General features: G+C 37.9%; 1 long non-coding RNA gene across 1 annotated transcript in view; it reads right to left on the reverse strand.

Annotated features, from left to right (window-relative positions):
* Window positions 1–6,195: 6,195 nt before the first annotated feature.
* Window positions 6,196–20,912, reverse strand: part of LOC107967978 (uncharacterized) — a 135,817-nt gene continuing 121,100 nt past the window's right edge. Inside the window, exon 9 of the long non-coding RNA XR_008538892.2 lies at window positions 6,196–7,579. This is a non-coding gene — a long non-coding RNA (uncharacterized LOC107967978). The remainder of the gene's footprint in view (window positions 7,580–20,912) is intronic.

Raw genomic sequence — 20,912 nt, forward strand, 5'->3', positions numbered from 1 at the left:
AAAATGTCAACAACAACAAAGTAGCCTCTGAAATAAATGTCTTCGTTAATCCCTTTCCAACAATAAATCGCGTTCTGAGTGTTCAGGCTAACACTTAAAGCCTGAATGAAGCGAAAAGCTATTCTTGTAGCCACCATAGTCTGCAAAATGTTCTGTGTATCTGCCTTGTTTATCTTTCCACGTTATCAGCTAGGTCACGATGAGTAAATCTATTCACAAATTGGAATTTGGGTGTAATTATACAATGATCTTGAGCAAATTTATCTCGATTAGTAATCATTGACATTGCATCCTACTATCAGAGCTTTGATTGTGAGTTTTAAATACTTCAACAACCAGACTCTCTGTAGCAGTTGCACCTTTCAGTCCTGTGAAACCTGTATGGATGTTCATCCCATATATTTCATATACGCTTATATCTACTGTATCACATGTCATATTTCTTGTCTTTGTACCACCTCTATTTCAATTAAAATATTTTTCCCTACTTCAAAACATTTGTGGTCTTGTTTTCTCTGGGAAATCTTTCCAGTTACCCTTCATTCCAGTAAACAAAAGTAGCAAAAGAGACGACTTTCTCAATGTGATTTCAAACACATCAGAAAGTGCTCAGTTTTCCAGAAAACGTATGGCTAATGTTTAACTTCAACTTTTTAAAAGAAGCTTACCTAATTTTGACAATTTTCTTTGTTAATATTAATCATTCATTCACCCTAATGAGCCATTATTATGTGATAAGTCCATTTTATACAAAGAAAGTAGAATATGTTTCTTGCCTTCAGATTCTTCACAGCTCCAAGCAGAATTCAGATGTGTGAACCAGTAATTGTAATAAAATATTTCATAACTATTAGAATCAATGGGAAATCAATAAGGGAGCAATTAATTTTTCAGAGAGGGTGGGAAATGTATCAGGAATTTCACAATGAAGAACTGCTATAAATGATTATTAAAGGATGAATTAAAATTTACAAAGATATGAGATAAGAAAGGCTATTCTAGGAAGAATAAAAAAGTAAAAGCGTTTAGTTATAAAATTGGGGAAAAGGGATGTTTGGTTTACAGAACTGTAGCAGTTCAGAATCACTGGATATTGGGAGGGCACGAAGAAAAATGACAGAAGTTGGAATTCAATTATCATGATCTTGTATATCATTGTACATTCTTGGACATTATCCATGAACAATGGGCTAGCACAGAGGGTTATGGTAAGGAAATGAAGGATGGGAGAGAAATGTCAGCTGGGTAGAGGGAATATTGGTGTTACTGTTCTTTTGCATTCATCCTTCCAGGCTGCTAGATTTTGAGGAGTTTTCCTCAGTGTGCAGACTCAGTGAGAGTTGGGGCCAACCATTCCCCCAAGTTAGAGAAAGCATGAGTCATGTTAAGGAGCTCAACTAATTAGCTCTTCTCTGAGGATCTAATACTACTAGGGCTTTTGTTTTCATCCTCCTTATGATGAAGACTTTATCACAAACTAAATTACAATAAACAACTTTCATCTGGTACACCATGATGGAGTTTTTTGCTTTGATTCATACGTTTTTCCGTAGAGCAATCTTTCTCCTGCTTGCAAATTTTCTCAGAGACCAGAGTACAGTAAATAGCTTGGCTAATTCCCTGCATTAATTCATGCATCTAACCCATATTTATTGTGCTATTATATGCCAAATACTATTCCAGGCTTTGGAGAGAGAGTAGTGAACAAAACAAGCAGACATCCTTGTTATTGAGCTGCCTTTTTACTGGGGAAATAGGCAATAAATAAAATAAGCAAAATATGTTTGTTAGATTGGGATAAGCGCTATGGAGAAAAACGAATCGGAGACGGTAGACAGGAAGTGTATTCGGGGGGATACAATCTAAGATGGGGGGCAAGGCAAGTTGTATTGAAAAGGTGACATTCAAATAAAAACTTGAAAAATATGAGAGATAATTGATGAGGATATCTTGGGCAACTGCATTCCAGGTGGAAGGAATCGCGAAGTGTCAAGGCCCTAGACAGAAGCATAGTTAGGTGTGGACAAGCTAAAGCTACCTGTTGGGAAAGGTAATCAGAGAATGAAGGCAGAGATAGGGAATACAATTAGAGAATGAAGGGTACAAAGGCAATGTCATCTTTCTAGCTGCTTTGGTTAAAAAAATACACTTGAGTCCCTTTGTTCTCCCTCACCACACGTGCAATTCTCAGCAGCACCATCAGCTTGTTTCTCAATATAAAACCCATTTCCACATTTCTGATAACTCGACTTGCTATTACCTTGATTCTAGCCAACACCATCTGTCTAGATTACCAAACTATCAACCAGGAGATTTCCCTTTTGTGCCATTACCCCCTGCAGTGTATCCTGGAAACAGCAGTGGATTCACAAAACCACAAAGTGGTTTTGCATTTCTCAATGTCCTTCTAATAATCAACAAGGAGTCATACATCCCCCTCTCCCCACTTGCTGACTTTATTCCCTTTTAGGAGCACCCGTGGGGCCTTTTTGTTTTCTTAGAACATGCCAGGCACACTTTCGAGCCAGGGACTCTTGCTTCAGTTCACTCTGTCTGGACGGTATCTATCAACTTGGTAAGCTCAAAGCAGGAAATATTTTTAGAAACACTCAAAGTTTCAAGTGCAGAAAACTCTTATCTAACAGTTCTAAAGAAATAGGATGGGGATCATGGGTAATTACAATCCATGGGTAAATTTTTAAAAGCTTCCTTTGGCTTTTTTATTATCAAGATATTTTCCTTGTTGAACTTGTGATACAGATAAGAAATATTTAAATAACCAGTATCCACTTAAGTCGATTTAAGATTAATGAGGAAGCAGAAACAGTAGGGCATAGATGCAGGGACACGGGAAAAAGATGGTGAAATCTTGGAGGTAACAAACAAGCTTTATTTTCTTCATAGGGTTTTTCTTAGTATAATTCTGCCTATGACCAGATCTCTTTTTACATTGGAATTGTGAATAGGATGCTTATTGTACTTCGCTGTTTTGCTAAATACTTCAAAAATTATTTACAATTGCCAATATACTTGTTTCTCTGGACGTTTCTAAACCATTGGGTTTCAAATGCTTTACTTAAGGTCATAGACTTCAAAGAACATTTGACAAAATGATTTCATAGTTGAAACAACCTCTATAATGCTTCCAGCACTGAAAAGCATAAATTCATTTTAGAGTACAAATTATTCAAGATTTTCTGATATTGCCCTGATTATCAATTATACTTAAATAAATTACCGGCCGGGCGCAGTGGCTCACGCCTGTAATCCCAGCACTTTGGGAGGCCGAGGTGGGTGGATCAGGAGGTCAGGAGATCGAGACCATCCTGGTTTACACGGTGAAACCCCGTCTCTACTAGAAATACAAAAAATTAGCCGGGCGTGGTGGCGGGCGCCTGTAGTCCCAGCTTCTCGGGAGGCTGAGGCAGGAGAATGGCATGAACCCGGGAGGCGGAGCTTGCAGTGAGCCGAGATCGCGCCACTGCCCTCCAGCCTGGGCGACAGAGCGAGACTCCGTATCAAAAATAAAAAATAAAAAATAAGTAAATAAATAAATTGCCTAAGTTTTTATTGTATGTTCAACTTTCCATTTATTGTAGTGAATATGTTAGAGTGTAGCAGGAAGAGGCAATATATTCAACACTGGTCTTTTCCTTTATTATTTCACTTATATTTAAGCAATGGAATTGAGGATTCATTGGCATTGCTATCATAGCTTACTATAATAAGCGATTGGCATCTCTTCAAACATAAAAAAATCTATTAAAAATGGCTGCAGCAAGTTTTAAATAACTGTACGTGCGTCTCATGTTTTCAGAGAAAATTTAGAAAAATCTCAGACACCTGGTGTTAGACCTTGGCTAGGAAATACATTTTTAAAACCTACATCTAAATCATTAAAAGTAAAAACTTAATTTAAAAAAAAAAAACTAGTCTTTTTTTTTTACAAATGGCATTTTCTTAAATTGTACCTAAACTTTTGCCAAAGCACTCCTAAAATTATTTTCTTATGTAAAGAAATAATAATAATAATAATAATAATGAATTAAGCTCTAAGGAGAAGTTCATTTATAACTCATTTTCTTTATATCCACATCCCAAAGTACTAGATTGAACACATGGCTGAGCTAAGCACTGGCCCCGCTGTCGCCATTGGCCCTGGCCACTGCTGAAAGTGCCTTTGTCACTTTGGCCCGGATGACTGTGTAGATGTGAATAAAATATATAATGCATTTTCTCCAAGCAATTAATTCTTTTTTTTCAGTTAGTGTAGACAGAGTCTATTAAGCAATTAACTGTGGTTAACTCAATTATAGAAAACATAATTCATCTGATTTAGAAACTTAACTGACAAGGCAAGTGAACTTTGGCTAACCTCAGTGGGACAGAAATGGAGAGTAGTAAGGCCATGAGGACTGATCATTCTAGAAGAAGAATCCACACAGGAACAACTTTTGGGGTACTCAAACATGTGGTCAAGTGTTTATGATTTTAGTATGGTTTGGATTGCTAAAATTATGTTTTTATTTTTTCTTACATGAAAGTTTATCTTTACCAAGAAGTGTCAAAGTTTCTTTCTTTTGGAAAAGCAATACATTTCACATATTCACATTACTTCTTGATAAAAGTTACTATATGTTCACCAAAACCTCTACTAGCTGATCATTTTCATAGTGTGCAGTCTACGATAGTGTGCATTTTCTGAAATGTTTAATGATAACATCTTACTCTTCAGTTTTTACTTAGAGAATTCACTCTCCCAACACTTTGAAGAGAAAAGAAAAATTTTATACAATAAAACGTATTATTAAATCTGTGACAAGTTTAATATCCCAAAAATCCTTGCATAAAGATTACTAAATCTCTATCACGTTTTTTGTAAAAGATTTTAAAAAACTAAATTAACTGATTATTTCTTGTTTGAGGCATAGTATTTTCTTGGTGTATTAATTTTAATTTAAGCAAAATCCTTAAAACTCTTTTTGTGACATCCATAGAAAGTTTACAGGCTACAAGGAGAGAACAGCTACATACGAATGACAAACATCCAAGTGGAACCTAATCATTAATAAAGTAATGTTCACCAGTAGTGTATTATAATTTTTGTAGTACTCAATGCCTCAAGTTCAATAAACAAGAATTAATACCAAACAGATAGAGTTGATATTAGTTAGGATTAAGGGGTCTCCATACTGATGTTCTTACTACCCAAAATAGTTGTGGTAGACATGAGAAGAATTATAAATAGTGCACCAAAGACAGGACAAAAAAGGGGGTGGATGTGGTGAGAAAGAGGACAGTGGGTGTCTGGGAGAGGGATGGAGGAGGGGCTAAAATTGAAGACAAGATGCTTCCCATAACTCCATGGCTAAATTGTGAACTACCTTTTCAAGGTAAGGATTTTATATCTTTTTTGCATCAGCGTTTGCAGAACTCATCGGAGTACTTGACAGATTACATGCAGTCAGAGTGTGAGGCAAAAATGGGCAGCCTGTTGACTTTAAAAATAGCATTACTAAATCTGTTGGAATATTGACCAAATATCGAATTCATTCTTGGGGCATTTATAAGAATTCCTCCTTTTTTTTGGCTTGAATTTCCTTATATCCCTGCTTTGAATCTTTAATATAAGCTGGCTTCTTCATGCTCCTTCCTTATTTTACTTTCCCTTTCCACTTTTTGTGACAAGATCTTTGATATATTTAACTGCATAAGCTTGCTTGTTCAATCAAATGGGTTTTTGCTTGTAGAGATTTTCTATGTCCAAGGAAATTCTAACTGATTCAAGATTGGCTTCTTCTCTTCCTTAACTTCTATTTCTTGCCTCTGCAAAACTATGAGGTAGATACAACATAACTTTACATTGGCCTTAAAGTGATATACTCAGACTAATCTAGTTAGATTACTCGGCCAGGTAGCTCATGCATTTGGGACTCAACATTCAGGCTACAGATTGATTGTGCAACAGAAAAATCGAGAGTGGGTTAATAGAAAGGGTTCAACAACACACTAGCAGAAGGAATGAGGGGTAGAGTCTAGACATATAAGCAGAAAGTCAAATTAGGCAGATCACCAGAATATGGAAAGAGAAAGGTGCCATGGAAATTTTTGGTTCTGCCACAGACCAGCTTTGAGCATTTGTTCAGTCATTATTGTGAACTTCAATTTCTTCAATGACACACAAGGCAATGGATTAGGAGTATATAAAATATAATTGTTTCCAAATATAAGGTTTTATAAATATTGACATCTTGCAGTATACCCAGTATTTTAATTATGAAAGTTAAAATTATATAAACAACGTATATGTGGTAGTATTTTCTCTTACCTGTATTATAAATCGATCAATATAAAAATAATGGCTAAATAGATTATAGCCTCAAAGACGGTAAATGATAATTTCCTTTCCCTAGAAATTGAAATAGTCCAGTATAAAGTTTACTTTTGTTAAAAGCTTAAAATTTAGGAATATAAAATATATTTACTGTCATGTGGAGGATGTAATAGCATCCTGATTCATTACTTGAGCTTTGTCCAAAGACTTTTATGTCTTCAAATATACTCTGTGATATTTTACTTTCTCTGGTTATGTATAAAGCTAATCAAGAAGCGAATATAATAGCTGCTACTTTAGGATAAACTAAAGATAGGAAAATAATTATATTTTATATAAAATGTATCAGCTATCCTCTAAATGCCTATAGTGGTATCAAAACTAACACATGCTAATTTAGCTAGGTATCAGCAATAGACTGGCAATTAGTAAGGGTGCTTTGAAGCAATCACTGAAGCTACAACATAAATCTGTGGCAGACAGCACAAACCACATTCTTATGTTGTTAATCACTCTTCTTAATTTTCAGTGCCAGAAAGAATGGTCCTTTTCAGGCTATCTATTGCTGCATAACTAATCACCCTGAGAACTCGGTGGTTTAAAAATTACAATAATTGCATTAACTTTCAGGGTTTATAGGGGACCAGAACTAGGAAAGAGCTTGGCTTGGTGTTTCCAGTTCAGAGTCTTTCCTTGTGATTGCATTTAAACTACAATAAATTTAATTAAAGTTTAATTCTTAAAAATTAAAGTTTAAAATGTCCCCTGAACCACAAAATAATTTTGGCATAATGATGGCCAATTGACTCTTTCACATATGAATTCTATCATTGCCCCTCTATTTTCACCACATTTTACCTAAGAGATACCTGTCTAAAATAACTGGTGGTACCTAATTGATGTTTTCCTAATATATATTAAAAGTGCTCTAATATATAAAGTTGCATTGTGTTCTGAATATGTTAGCAAACAACATTAAGTATCAAAATAAAATGTAAGGAATTGCTTTCCTTTTTTTTTCAGAATGTGCAGGCAAGCAAGAAAGACACAGAATAACATTGAGAGAAATAGAGATCATTGTGCAAGGAGAAGCCTATGAATAAAAATTAGCTGGAATGTCAGTCATTATGTCAGAACAAACATCTTCTAAGAAGAAAATTCTGATTGATTTCCACATAATCACTCTGATTGTGGAGTCAGCCTGAGCCACACATGAGCCATCTCTTCCACTGCTGTTGACTGTGCCTGCAAACAACCAAGAAAACATAAATCCGGGAGAGGAAATGACTAAAGTATGGATTTAAATGTTCCTATTTTTACAAGGCTGTAGGCTCCACATTTTTGTTGACTATTTTAATGATACCAGCAACAATTTGGGGCAGCCATCCTGGTAATGTCTCTTAACCTTTTCTGCCATTTATGGGAAGCAGTTTGCAGGTACTTCATGATCAGAGAAAGAACTTGACCAATTTATTCTTTAGTATTTAGTTCAAAAGAGAGCTATAAAAACTGGTTTTTTTTTCTAGTTTAAAGGGATGCTATTTTGAGAAAAAAATATTCTCAATAAAATTTGCTATTAAGGTAGACAAAATATATACAAAATTTAAACACATATAATAACATATACAAAAGTTACACAGCTCAATTAAACAATCTCAATATGGAGAAAGGCAAAAAGATGCTTCTCGAAGATAAGTAACCATAAACTCACTGACCAGCTAAGTTGGTCCATATTTTATCCGTTCATTTATTCACCTAACATTGACATTTACTGAGCACCTCTATGTGCTCAATACAGTAGTACATGGAACATTTAACATAACTTTAAAGACATATATATATACACACATACACACACATATATATACTTTAATCATAATTTTAAAATGTAACTCAACCTTGTTATTAAAATAAGGCAACTTAATTTTATATCTTGGTGATATGGTTTGGCCATGTCCCCACCCAAATCTCATCTTGAATTGTAGTTCCAATAATCCCCACGTGTCAAGGGAGAAACCCGGTAGCAGGTAATTAAATCATGGGGGTGGTTCCTCAGGCTGTTCTTATGATAGTGAGTCCTCGCGAGATCTGATGGTTTTATAAGGGGCTTTTCTCTCTTTATTCAGTATTTCTCCTTCTTGCTGCCATGTGAACAAGGACGTGTTTGCTTCCCCATCTGCCATGAATGTAAGCTTGCTGAGACATTCCCAGCCTCAGGACTGTGATTCGATTAAACCTCTTTCCTTTATAAATTACCCAGTTTGGGGTGTGTCTTTATTAGCAGTGTGAGAACAAACTAATACAGTAAATTAGTACCAAGGGAGTGGGGCTATAAGGATACCCAAAAATGTGGAAACCACTTTGGAACTGGGTAACAAGCACAGGTTGGAACAATTCGGAGGGCTCAGAAGAAGACAAGAAAACTTGGAAAATTTGGAACTTTCTAGAGACTTGGAGGGCTCAGAAGATAGGAAGATGTGGGAAAATTTGGAACTTCCTAGAAACTTGTTGAATGGCTTTGACCAAAATGCTGATAGTGATATGGACAGTGAAGTGGTCATCTCAGATGAAGATGAGGAACTTGTTGGGAACTGGAGCAAAGGTGACTCTTGCTATGCTTCAGCAAGGAGACTGGCAGCTTTTTGCCCCTGCCCTAGAGATCTGTGGAACTTTGAACCTGAGAGAGATGATTCAGGGTATCTGGCAGAATAAATTTCTAAGCAACAAGGCATTCAAGAGTAATCAGAGCATAAAAGTTTAAAAAATTGCAGCCTGAAGACGCAATAAAAAAGAAAAACCCATTTTCTGGAGAGAAATTCAAGCACACTGCAGAAATTTGCATAAGTAACAAGAAGCCAAATGTGAATCACCAAGAAAATGGGGAAAATGTCTCCAGGACATGTCAGAGACCTTCATGGCAGCCGCTCCCATCACAAGCCTGAAGGCCTAAAATGAAAAAATGCCTTATTGAACCAAAACCAGGGCCCCCTTGCTCTGTGCAGCCTCAAGACGTGGTGCCCTGAGTCCCAACTGGCTCAATGCCAGCTGTGACTAAACGGGGCCAAGGTACAGCTCAGTCTGTTGCTTCAGACAGTGCAAGCCCCAAGCCTTGGCAGCTTCCACGTGGTGTTGGGCCAGTGGATGCACAGAAGACAAGATTGGAGGTTTCGGAACCTCTGCCTAGGTTTCAGAGGATGTATGGAAATGCTGGGATATCCAGGGAGAAGTTTGCTACAGGCATGGAGCCCTCATGAAGAACTCTGCTAGGGCAGTGTGGAAAGGAAATGTGGGATCAGAGCCCCCACACAGAGCCCCCACTGGGGCACTGCCTATTGAAGCTTTGAGAAGAGGGCCACCCTCCTTCAGATCCCAGAATGGTAGATCCGCCAAACAGCTTGCACCGTGCACCCGGAAAGGCTGCAGGAACTCAATGCCAGCCTATGAAAGCAGCTGGGAGGGGGACTGTACCCTGCAAAGCCACAGGGGTGGAGCTGCCCAAGGCTGTGGGAGCCCACCTCTTGCACCAATATGACCTGGACGTGAAATGTGGAGTCAAAGATCATTTTGGAACTTTAAGGTTTAATGACTGCCCTATTGGATTTTGGACTGGCATGGGGCCTGTGGCCTCTCTGTTTTTGCCAATTTCTCCCAATTGATATGGATGTATTTACCCATTGCCTGTACCCTCATTGTATCTAGTAAGTAACTAACTCGCTTTTGATTTTACAGGCCCATAGCTGAAAGGGTATTGCCTTGTCTCAGATGAGACTTTGGACTTGGACTTTGTAGTTAATGCTGGAATGAGTTAAGACTTTGAGGGACTGATGGGAGGGCATGATTGCGTTTTGAAATGTGAGGACATGAGACTTGAAAGAGGGCAGGGATGAAATGATATAGTTTGGCTGTGTCCACACCCACATCTCATCTTGAGTGTAATTCCTATTATCCCCATGTGTTGTGGGAGGGACCCGGTGGGAAGTAATTGAATCATGGGGCTGGTTACCCTCATGCTGCTGTTTTCATGATAGCAAATGAGTTCTCACAAGAGCTGATGGTATTATAAGGGGCTTTCCCCTCTTTGCTCAGCACTTCTCCTTCCTGTTGCCATGTGAAGAACGACGTGTTTGTTTCCCCTTCCACCATGATGTAAGTTTCCTGAGGCCTCCCGAGCCACGCTGAACTGTGAGTCAATTAAACCTCTTTCCTTTATAAATTACCCAGTCTCAGGTAAGTCTTTATTAGCAGAGTGAGAATGGACTAATACACCTGGTAAAGGCTGATTTTAAGAAATTCAAGCTAATATAAAAAAACTGTATATATGTGACACGTTTCACTAACTTCTTTGTTAACAATAATGCAAATATCTAAAAGGTTTCACATATTTGCTCAGAATGCTAAAAATCATAGTGTATTATATAAAAATATAAGTGTTTTGACCATTGTGCATAAGTATTCAATAAACATTTTGAAATCTATATACTTTTATAATTTGAAAATAACCTTTGTCTAAGTTAGTTCAATTTTCATTTTATCTTGTAAAAATTTTAAAGATATAAGAAAAAGATATATTATGGATGAAATAATAACTTAAAAAAATCAGGTACTGTAAGCAATTATTTCTGCACTATGGCAATTATTCAAATCTGCTCTCACATACTTTACACAATGGCCATTTCTGAATCCAAACCTAAAATAATCCTTCTTAGGTCTCCTTTCTCTGTGCAGGAAAATAAAGTCATTGGTCTTTAGATGTTGTGTATGTCAAAACAGATGATATTTTAGGATATCTAAAAGACAGTTTTATGGTAGGTAATTCCCTAATTCCAAACTGAAGCCAACTCATTATTTTTGAAAACCCTTCCCCATCACTGTCAAAACAAGAACAAAGGTTTTATTACTCTCAGTTGTTCATTTCCTTTTAAAACTAACTGGGACTTTCATATTAAAAAAATTGTTGTTTTAAACTTACTCATACACATTATACACATTTATTGTGTGTGTAAGCATAATGACCTTTTGTTTGCCATTTGTAACAATAAACAGACACTTAAAAAAATTCTCTGACTTCATTGTAGGACCACGTCTTGGACTCTTCTGGCTGCTATAACCAAGTATCATAAATTGCACAGCTTCGTTAAAAACAGAAATTTATTTCTCATAGTTCTGGAGGCTAAAAGTTTTGAGATCAAGGCACCAGGAAATTTGGAGTCTGGTGTGGATCCTTTCCTAGGTTCACAGAAAAGCATGTCATATTTCACCTGCATCTTCCCATGTTGGAAGGAGAAAGGGGTTTTCCTTGGGCTTCTTTTGTAAGTGCAGTAATCCCATTCATGAGGGCTCCACCATAATCACCTTCTAAAAGCCCCACCACTTAATACTATCACTTTGGAAAATCAAATTTTTATACATATTTTGAGGGGACATGAACATTCAGACCACAGCTTTCTGTCCCTAGCCCTCAAAATTCATGTCTTTCTCACAAGCAAGGACATTCGTTCCATCCCAGTAGCCCCAAAAGTCTTAACTTGGTCCAACATCAACTCAATAGTTCAAAGTCCAAAATCTCATCTAAATATCATCTAAGTTAGGTATGAATGAGACTCAAGGTAAGATTCATTTTGAGGCAAATTGTTCCCTAGCTGTGAGCCTATGAAATCAAGCAAGTTATGTGCTTCCAAAATACAATGATGGGACAGGCACAGAACATGCATCCCCATTCTAAAACATAGACACAGGAAAGAGGAAAAGGGCAAGAGGCCCTAAGTCCACAGCCCAACAGAGAAAACATTGTAGCTTAAGTCTCAATAACAATCTTCTTCAGTTTGATGCTCTGCCCTTCCAACCCACTTTGGGGAAAAGTCCCTTCTGAGCACCCTGGGTGGTACTCCCTTAGCTTTGCCCCCCAGAGTTTGGACCTCCAAGGCTCTGGGAACCCCTGGCTACATGACTTTGCCAGATGCAACTTACAATGCAGCTCTCATGGATTGGAGATGTGTGCCTGTGGATCTTCCAGCCAAGAATTTTATGCCAGTGGCTCTCCAGGTCTGAGGTCTCAGGGGCAGCCCTACTCTTGTGGCTCTGCTGGGCATTGGCCTATTAGAAGTTCACTGTGGTGGCTTTGCCCCCCTAACAATTCCCTGCCAGAGTTCACCAGAACTGAATCTGGGGCTACCAAGGTGCATGTTAACAGAGTAAGGGAGGTAGACCCACAATGTGAAGCAGCACGGGGTCGTGGTGGTCCCTTCTTTAAACTGGAAACCACCCTGCTCCCCCGACTTTTGCATTTTGGGTCTGCGATAGGGGTGGCAGTTCTGATAGTTTTTGAATTGCTTTTAGGATTATCCTTCCATGGTCTGGGACAACAGGTTCTAGATTCTGTTAAATGACTGAGTAATTCTATTAGATTGTCCTTTGGTCACACCCTTGGTCTTCTCTTGCAAAGATACTTCCTCATTTTTTACAATATGGATAGACTAAGAATTTTCCAGATATTTAAGTTTTGCTTTCCTGTTGATTAACAATCCCATCCTCTAATAATTTTTCTCTTCTCCCATTTTACTAGGAGCAGCAAAGAGGAATGAGGCTACTCTTTCAAAATGTTGTTTAGAAAATGCTGCAGCCAAATATACAATTTCATCACTCCCAAGTCCTACCTTCCCCAAAATATCAGGACAGGAACACAACTCAGCCAAGTTATGTGACACTTCATAACAAAGATAGACTTTTCTCCATTTTCCAATCCCATTCTCCCCAGTAGGATCTGGGAACACATCAGAATGGTCTTCACCACCCATATTTCTACCAATAGCTATTAATGATGACTTAGGTGGTATCTAAGCTTGAGGCTTTCCCTACTCTCCATTTTTACTTTCTGAGTCCTTTCCAGAATTGTCAATCAAGACCCATAATTAAATGGACTAGAACAAAACATTTATTATTTTAAAATATCAACTCTGAACTCATCCAAACATTTGTTTATGTTATTCATACATAACATAAAATATATATTTTTTATTGAGTTAAATATATTCTGAAGTTCTAAACATTTTTGTTAATACTGTAAAATGTTCAAAATTGACTTCCTTGGGTCACATTATTAAAATCTCTGCTTTCTACTCACATTCTCACTCTGATAAGAACATTGATATCATACAATTGCAAAACTATATATTTTACCTCCTCTGACAGGCCACCTTGGGGCCTCTTGGGGTTTGCTTGCCTTCTGTCAGAGCGAGAAAGCTTTGCCGGCAAGAAGCAATGGAACTGAGGCTGGAGTGGGGCATGAATGAAAGCCAGCCCTCTGCTTCCTTGTGAAATCAAAAAACTGTGGTTTCCCCCTTTTTTTTGCACTTATACAGCATTGCCCTTTGTTAACAATCTTTCTCCTGATTTTCCTTTGTTTAATCATTGCTTATTTCCCATCAACACCAACTTACATAAACTTGGAAGTGGTGTTCCACCACTGGGAAATATTAACTAAACTCATGGCTAATGATGGTCTCTTATTTTTCTTTTTAATCTTATAGCACTCACTGAAACAACTCTCTATAAAGATACTTTCAGCTAATTCCTAGAGATGAAGAATCTGAGTATCAGAAAATTTAAGTGACTTGTCCAATGTCATGCAAAATATTTAAATATTTGCATTTGATCTATAACCCATTTAAACATTATGAGGTACATAAAAGTATACTGTAAATGATAAATTATCATGCAGTTGTGTAACCAAAGTGTCAACTGGAGCTTCATTCCTTCTCTGGAAACTCAAATGTGCTTGGTTCACACACTCAATTTTAAAGTCTTTGAAGTACAGAGCTTCCTGTAATTTCTGCTAATTACCAGCACTTTCCCTCTAATGACGTATTCTGCATCAGGTTCCTGCTTCAACATGTGCTGTTCTGAAACAGCCAGTGTTGACTCAAATTCAGAATCACATTAGATTATCCCCCAAAATGTCATTCACCCAAAAGCAATAGGGAACCTCGCAAATTTTACTGAAAAGGTTACAAAAGCAGAGTGGTTTTAACCCCAAAGTTCACAACATAGAATTGCTATGAGACAGTCCAGTTCTCCTAAAAGTAGTTTCTAAGTTGCCCCATTACCAAATTGGTAACTATTCAGCAACTGGGTCTCCTGGGGAAAAAACACCCTTATTTGTAGAGTCTGCTAATTAATGTGGTGTAAATATTCCACTGAGGTCATTTTCAAACTATCAATGACATCACTGAACTCAGAGCTGGAATTGAGAAAACAAGTGAGTAACTGGATCTTGCAGGCCATTGTGGACTAACTCCAGCACATTGCAGCCCATTACCAGAGAACTTTCTCAGTGAGCTTCTTCAATGCATGTCCCAGCCTCTCTTACTTCACTGGTCTTGCCCTGAATCATCACTACTAGCCTCATCCCTGGAGAACTTTAAAGTATTTCTTCCCTTGAATACGAAGCCTCTTAGCTTTTTTACACTCTATGACAGGTCTAAAACCTGTCCACAAGTTCTTTGATTCACCTCCCTCACATGGGTAGAGACTCAATAAATCTTAGTAACTCTCTTGTGATCAGTAAACTGCAGCAGAAATGTCTCATTGTAACTTCCAAAATTAGTTATAAATAAGCCACACATTTCTGCCTTAGACTCTCTTGGGACATTCTTTCAGGTATATGCCAGCTACTGGAAGAAATTCTAAAAGCCTGAAACTGCTGTCCTACAAAGACACATGGAGGTGATCCACTTGTCATCCCCGGCTGAGTTCCCAGCCAACAGCCACCATTCACCACCAGCCACATGAAGAAGCCATAGGATGGCCAGTTTAAATAGACTCCACATAATTGCAGCACTAGCCATCATCTGCCAGACTCACAGGAAAACTTCCAATTCTGCCCTGCCTAGCCCTTTCCAATTTCCTTTCTCAACAATTATAAGCAAAAGAAAATGTGGTTTTTCTTTAAGTTACTAAGTTTGACCTTCTTTCTAACTTACCCAAACTCATAAGAAAATGAGGTTGGGGTTATTGAGAGCAAGTATTTCTCTTGGTAATATCATATCCCTTCTTGAGAAAATGCAGAATAAAGAACAAGTTTAAAATGTGGTGAAGAAAAGTCAGCTGTAAAAAAGATCAAGTTTCTAATTTTGAAACTGGTATGATTTCACAGGGCAGCCTTAAATACCTTCCTTGACAAACCTAGATATGCTCCCTGTTTCCCACCCCAGGTTTCTGCTCAACCAAATCCTTTACCCTATCTAAATGTTTCCCAGGAGTAAGGAAGAGGATACAAATGATATGATGAACTCTACCGCAATTGCTTAGGCAGAGATATGACAGGGAATGAATGGGGATGATAATACACAATTACTTTTTTTTTTTTTTGTGGCTGGAGAATCCTAGATCAGATAATGCAAGAAGGCTCTTCCAGCTTGAGAATTCACTGACTCACTTTCTTCTTCATAGATTTTCTGGTACTAAGTTTTTCAACCTTTGCTTTCCTGAATATAATCTGAAGTTTTTATAAAGGTTTGAATTGACATTGCTTTCCATCTTCATTCACAAAGATATTTCCTTTTGTTCTAACTGTAGAACTAATCCCAGTCTGTAAAACACCCAGACTAATGGAGACGAAAATTCTCGTGTGTTGCTTAAGGAGAACTGAGTTGCACATAGAATGCCATCCACAAGGGGCAAGAATACCAGCTTGACTACCCACAATCTTTCATCTAATATCGCATATATTTAAACTGGAATCAGGCCAGGTCCTACTGTTACCACTTTAACCAGGGACCATAAACCAGTGTGTGAAGAGTGAGGAGTCACATTATTTGTGTGGTAACACTGTGCCTGCAGGATGCTTGTGATACGTGGCAGAAGCTTCATTACCATAAAATGACAATGAGAAATTAATTCTAATTATCCTGATCATTGAACATTTAAACGAAAATGAAGACATTAAAGGTAACTAATTGCTAGGAAGGCCATTGCTGAGGATGAATTATGAAAGATTTTAAACAAAGACATTGTAAAACAATGGGTTCCAACTGCCCAAACTTGTCAGTTTGTTTATTTGTACTGATCACATGGAATTTACACACCAGAAAATTGGGAATGATTTGGTTGTTAAAAGAATGTGAAAAAGGTTCTGTGGAGAAGTGCACCCTCATTTATGTTTCTGAAAATAAGAAGTCACAGTTAATTATTTCTAAACTAGTAACTTTATCAATTTTCAGACCCAAATATAAATTAGAAACAAAGAATATGAAGAATGGGAGAGTTACATAGGAAACTTACTTCTGAATAATTGTCAGCTTCATGAATGTAATTCCACTGAAAAGTTAAATAGAGCAGTTCTGGAAATATCATCATTTAAAAAGATGGCAATGGAAAAAGAAGAAATGATAATCTAATTAAATGACTCTGTAATTAGTAAACAAGTTAGGAAAATATAATTTTACTGACCAGAAAACCTAAATTTGGTAATCTTTTCATACTCTAGAAGAGTAATGCTCTTATTTGCATTTCCCCAACCTGTTCTTCAGGAGTAACTCAAGAATTACATTTTCATCTTCAAGAAAACGAAAGAAGGCTTGACTAAGCAAAAGTTGTGTTATTCAACACCTAAGCAGTAAGATAAAAAGGTGAACTTTTGGAAATTTGGTATGCATCAGTTCAAATGTATTTCCTACCTGAATCCAAACAGCTTTCACATTGTAAAGATTCAGGCTCATGCAGAAACTTGTTTGTGAAATAAATTAAAACAAAATAAAACAAAACAAAAGCAGCTGTTCTTTATTGGGATATATCTCAGCACATTGCATTGCTGAATTTAGGTTGAGCAAAAAGTCAAATATTGGAACTGTTAATAAGCATTATGTTTATTTGAAATTGCCTGTGAGCTAAGTTGATTAGGGATCCCTTGCTTTGAATTTAACAAATTATTTATTTTTTTTAAACTGACAAGAAATAGCTGCATTTTCACTAAGGTCTATGTCAAATTCTTGAGTTCAAATGCTTTTTATACATAAACTTTATATTTTTGATACCACCCCCGCTAGGATTCTTGCATTACTTCCTGGTTACTTGTAAAACCGAGACTCATCTAGTTATATTATTTGAAGTTAATAAACCACTGAAGGACCTTCAAATATTGTTATGACTCACTAACAGTGATTCCCTCTTTCCAAGTCACTGCATTTTGCACTGGCTGATTCAAATATCCACACTCCTTACCGTTAGTTGAAACAAATGAAAACAACATGTGTAAAAAAGCTATGGAACATCAGCAATACAATGTATTTCAACCACGAGTATGAAGGAAAGGACCATTTCTATCTTGTCTACTATTGCATTTGGAGTATATTAGTTATAGTCTAAAATCATATACAAAATTATCAATAATTGCTTCTTAATAAATGAAGTCTCAGTTCATTGTCCCAGTGTTGTTTATTTCTTATGTTACTCTTTCATTTATTCATTTAATTCTTTACTTAGACACTCAATCAGGCAACAAACATATATCTCTTGAGTGGGTATGGCCAGTCAATTACAAAAGAAATTTATTACATTTGAAGAGCTGCATTATCAGGGATCATCAATACAATGCTCAGTCAAGTACGAATAGAATATCTTAGCCTACAAAAGTGAAGTGAACCAAGATTCCAGTTAGAACCTGATCTGCCGGAGCAGAATATCCAACTGAGTCCAACGTGGGGCATTTTCATCATTTTAACAATATCATACCTACCTGCAAATGGGCTAAATAGTGATATGAGACAGATCTACACAAGATTTAGTTAACTCCACTTTCAGGCAGGGTCAGCAAAGAAGTTCAAGAGAAGTTGGTGCCTGGGACAAAGGCATAAACATGAGTCTGTGCTCCTGATTTAGAGTGTAAGTTCTTCAGTTGAATCCAGCCATTGTAGGCAATATTTATTCATGTGATTGCATTTTTATGTGGTTTTTCATGTTCCACATCTTCACCACCTGGAAAAACTAAGAAAAGGCAGAGTCTTGCTCATGATGACTTAAAAGGCTGGGTGCAGAGAAAACAGATTTTTCTGGGATCTCCTTGACTCTACTACTATAGCTGGAGGAGTTGGGCCTAACCCAGGGATAAGTGGAGGAGTTAGCACACACTTCTATTGCATGCCGGGCTCTATGGTAGGCACTGAAGATGCGGCATTAAAGACATCCCTGCTTTGGCCGGACGCAGCGGCTCACGCCTGTAATCCCAGCACTTTGGGAGGCCCAGGTGGGCAGATCACCTGAGGTCAGGAGGTCGTGAGGCCAGCCTGTCCAGCATGGTGAAAGGCCATCTCTACTAAAAATACAAAAATTAGCCAGACATGGTGGCGGGCACCTGTAATCCCAGCTACTCGGGAGGCTGAAGTGGGAGAATCGCTTGAACCTGGGAGGTGGAGGTTGCAGTGAGCTGAGATCACACCACTGCACTCCAGCCTGGGCGACAGAGCAAGACTCTTTCTCAAAAAACAATAAAATAAAATGAACAAATAAATAAATAAATAAAGACACCCCTGCTTAGGGAGGCTGAGGCGGGCGGATCAGAAGGTCAGAAGATCGAGGCCATCCTGGCTAACAAGGTGAAACCCCGTCTCTACTAAAAATACAAAAAATTAGCCAGGCGTGGTGGTGGTCGCCTGTAGTGCCAGCTTCTCGGGAGGTTGAGGCAGGAGAATAGGAGAATGGCGTGAACCCCGCAGGCGGAGCTTGCAGTGAGCCGAGATCGCGCCACTGCACTTCAGCCTGGGTGACAGAGCGAGACTCCGTCTCAAAAAAAAGAAAAAAAAGACTGCATAGACTTTGAGGTAAGCTAAATGAAAGGAAAAGGGAAAAGATTCCAGGAAAGAAGTTTTGACGTGAAGGTTGATTGACTTAAGTAAACTCTAGAGTAACTGACATAGAAAAAGAGGCTAATAGAAATTGTAGGACCAAGGAAGAAATTTGATCACAACTTCTGACAGGCTCTGAAGGTGCCTGTCCTTAAAAGAACAATACTTTTAAGTGTTTAGGCATTAGCTATAGAAGAAAATATCCCAAATCTAGGTGGAGAATTCAAAGAAGAATGGCTACTAAGTGGTGAAACATATATTTGAACCTATGTTTTCAAGCAACATTCTCTATTCTGTCTTTATAAGCAAAGCTGCAGGCTCTGGAGTCAGACAAGCTTGTTTCTAAGCTCCTGTTTCTCCTCTCACTGGCTATGTGGGTTTGTCAATATTACTTAAAATTTTTTGGTATATGTTTCCTCAGCTCTAAGAAGACACAATTATAATTACTTACACAACTGCTATGTAAGACTATCTGCCTAGTCTAAATAATTTAACATAAGATCTAGTCTATACTTAGTGCTCCAAAAATGTGCTCCTGTCTTAATTTTTATGAAGTGGCATTGACAATTGGCTGGAAGCTAACGGAACTAGAAGTATCCATAGATTTAATTAAATATTATCTATAATAGGCTTTGATGTTTTGTTAGCCCCAGAATCAACCTTCTTATGGCAACAGGAAATTCACATACGGCTTGAGGGAACGCACCATCTCCTCTGCATAGGTCAAGCTGACTACATCCCCAGCCCCAGGAGATGGAGACAGGTGTGAACAGAAGGACTCTAAGAGGACATCATTTTCACAGACTTGGAGACATGTAGCTGAGTTCAAAGCCCATACTGCTCGCCACACAACAGCAAATAAGTCAAGAGACAAGATGTTGCAGCAAGGAAGCTGACTTTATTTTGGAGGACAAGCAAACTGAGAAGATGGAAGATTAGTGTCCTAAAGAACCATCCTAATAGAATTTTAGGAACATTTAAGTTCGAGGAAGAGGAAAGAGGGAAGGAGTTGAAATCACGAGGCAACCAATGACCACATATATCTGGGCAGCAATGAGGGTCCAATGGAGTGGACTGTGAAGTTCTTCACCCTTGGTCAGGTCACAATGCTCTTATAATCTTTACCTAATGTTCTTAATTATGTGTACACCCTTCTTGTTTCCTCCGTGGTTAGTTTTGGGAAGGAATTATTACAAACCTTGCTTTAAAGTGAAACTATAAACTAAATTCCACCCGTAGCCAGCTTGGCCTACATGCAGAGATAAGCGAAAGCCGTTAACCTAAAGGTGGGCTTAGGAGCAAAATGGGGCCAGTCATGCCGGGCCTCCTTTTCACTGCTTCGATGATGGAGCTTCAAAATCAGCACTTTCCAAGTCTTTGGGCATCATGATTGGTTCTAAGGTGGGCTCTTTCACAAGTTAGTTTAACTCGGGGCTTTTGTGACCCCATTCTGGGGTTTCAGTTATGTCCATCAGGAAGTGTCACCCTCTTTCTGAGTGGGAACTGGAGCTTAAGTATAGAGCTTACACAGATGAAGCTTAATCAATACATATAATATGAGTTAAATTAGACTCTGGTTATGACCTTTGAGGCCTTAAATAAGCCACTCTTGAGGTTCTACTCCTGAACTGTTACTCATACATGCCAATAAATTATCTTTTTATGCTTAAGGAAGATTGAGTTGGGCTTTCTCTCACATGTCACAGAAAACATCCTAACTCACCCATGGACTGCACACTCTG

The sequence above is a fragment of the Pan troglodytes genome, chromosome 14 (assembly GCF_028858775.2).
Source record: "Pan troglodytes isolate AG18354 chromosome 14, NHGRI_mPanTro3-v2.0_pri, whole genome shotgun sequence".
NCBI classification, from domain to species: domain Eukaryota; kingdom Metazoa; phylum Chordata; class Mammalia; order Primates; family Hominidae; genus Pan; species Pan troglodytes.